The 2,436-nt window shown below is 46.4% G+C and overlaps 1 pseudogene; it reads left to right on the forward strand.

Moving 5' to 3' along the window:
* The first annotated feature begins 367 nt into the window (after positions 1 to 367).
* LOC102919601 (putative E3 ubiquitin-protein ligase TRIML2 pseudogene) lies at positions 368 to 1,931 on the forward strand (annotated as a pseudogene).
* The last annotated feature ends 505 nt before the right edge of the window (positions 1,932 to 2,436 follow it).

Below are 2,436 nucleotides of genomic sequence, written 5' to 3' on the forward strand. Positions count from 1 at the left end.
TAAATCAAACCTGGGGAGAAGGGTGGAGTGGCATGTACTTTGGGCTCAGATGTGCTCCATTTATCATTGATGAAATCACTGCTTAAAAACAGAAAATCCCCCTTCCTTCCTTCCTTCCTTCCTCCCTTCCTCCCTTCCTCCCTCCCTTCCTCCCTTCCTCCCTCCCTCCCTCCCTTCCTTCATTTTTCCTTAATAAAATTCCCAGAATCTACCTCTGTGATCCAAGCTGACCCGAAACTCATTTTGCAGCTTCGGCTCCATTCAAATCTGCAACAATGCTGCCTCGGCCTCTCCAAGGCAGGGATTTTGGGGTTTGCGCTATCCCATTTGCCTGAGGCTGAGATGCCTCTCCAAGACTTACCTGATGCTGTGAACCCAAGACCCTGGGGCGACTGAGCTCAGTACAGACGGAAGTCCCCGGCCTCCATTCTCTGTGCTTAAGATTTCAGGAAAGAGAGGGAAGAAGTCCACAGCAGAAATGAGCAGGCCAGCATTCACTGACCAGAATGTCCCAAAAGCCCATGCCCTGGTTACTGCGCAGCCTCACAGAGGAGGCCTGCTGTGGAACACACCTGCAGCCATTGCAGCTCTTCTGTGACGATGACCAAGTCACGTTGTGCAGCGAATGTTTCCAGTCTGCAGAGCACAAGCAGCATGTGGTATATGGGATACAAGAGGCTGCTGAGTATTATAGGAAGTTACTCCAGGAAACACTGGGTGTATTGAGGGAGAAGCTGGAAGCAGCTAAAAGCTTACTGATAGAGGAGCAAGAGAGAATGGTGGTCATTCAGGAAGACAAGCAGAGGTTTAAGGACATGATCAGGACTGAGTATAACATGAGATTCCTGCTGCTGACTGAAGAGCTGGAGCTGTGCTTTCTGAGACTGTCAGTCTGTGAATCTGACCTGGATTTGAAAGGTGATCATCAGAACGAACTGAGCAACTTTAGTGCTGAGCGCAATCACGAGTTCCAGGAAATGCTACAGGAACTTAGCCACGTGGGGAGAGAAAACATGAGCAAACTGAAGGCCAGTGAAGTTTGCGTTGGTAAGCACCTCTGCAGCCTCCAGAAGACCTTCACGGAGCTGGAGAAGAAGTGTGGTGAACCCGCCATACCATTGCTCCAGAATGCAAAGTGCTACTTAGAAAGGATTGAATCTCTATTGCTTCAGAGCCTAAAGCCAGCTCAGATCACAGACCTGAGTTCATGCCTGATACTAAGAATGAACAAAACACTACTGAGGTTCCAAAGACATAACTTTGGACCCAGACACAACTCATCCTTCCCTTGTCTTATCTGAGGACCTGAGAAGCATGCGACTTGGAGATATTCCACAGAGTGTGCCTGACAATCCAGGGAGACTGGACTTCAGTGCTTCCGTGCTGGGTGCAGAGAGCTTCAACTCAGGGAGGCATTATTGGGAGGTGGCTGTGGGACAGGCCACACAGTGGCAGTTGGGCGTATGTGACTGTACAGAGAGAAAGGACAGCATACCCCAGGCTTATTCTGGAAATAAGTTCTTGCTCATGGGGTCCATGATGGGGGTCGATTACACCTTCTGGATCTTTCCCCCTTTAAGAAAGGTCTGTCTGGGAAAGCAAATGTTCAAAGTTGGAGTCTTCCTTGACGGTGGTTGTGGGCAGGTATCATTCTACAACGTGACAGAGCAGTCTTTCATTTATAGTTTCTCTGACCTTACCTTCCAAGGAGCAGTTAAACCTATATTTTCTCTTGGTGTTCCAAGTGGAGGTGTGAGTTCAGACTCTCTTACTGTCTGTCTCCCTCAGATCCATTCCTGAAATGCTGCTGTTGGCTCTTCATCTTCCTGTGTGTGAAACCCCAGATCACAAAGAGACCAGGAAATAAGATCAAGACTTTACAAAACATTTATGTAATTAATCCAATAAAGCCCCAAGACTTTTGTGATAAAAAAAAACAAAAAACAGAAAATTCCTTCTGTAAGGCGAAGGACACCGGACACCATCGATAAGACAAAACCACAGCCTATAGGATGCAGAAAGATCTTCATCAACTCCACATCTAACAGAAGGCTGATCTCCAAAATATACAAAGAACTCAAGAAACTAGACATCAAAATACCAAACAATCTAATTTTTAAAGAATGGGGTACAGAACTAGATAGAGAATTCTTAGCAACAGAAGAATCTCAAATGGCCAAGAAACACTTATAGAACTGTTCAACATCCCTAATCATCAGGGAAATGCAACTCAAAACCACTGAGATTCCATCTTACACCTGTCAGGATAGCTAAGATCAAAAATACAAGTGACACCTCATGCTGGAAAGAATGTGGAGCAAGGGGAACACTCCTCCACTGTTGATGGGAGTGCAAACTTTTACAGCCACTTTGGAAATCGGTGTGGCAGTTTCTCAGAAAACTGGGAATCAAACTACCACAAGACCCAGCTATACC

The sequence above is a fragment of the Peromyscus maniculatus genome, chromosome 23 (assembly GCF_049852395.1).
Source record: "Peromyscus maniculatus bairdii isolate BWxNUB_F1_BW_parent chromosome 23, HU_Pman_BW_mat_3.1, whole genome shotgun sequence".
Classification (NCBI taxonomy): Eukaryota; Metazoa; Chordata; class Mammalia; order Rodentia; family Cricetidae; genus Peromyscus; species Peromyscus maniculatus.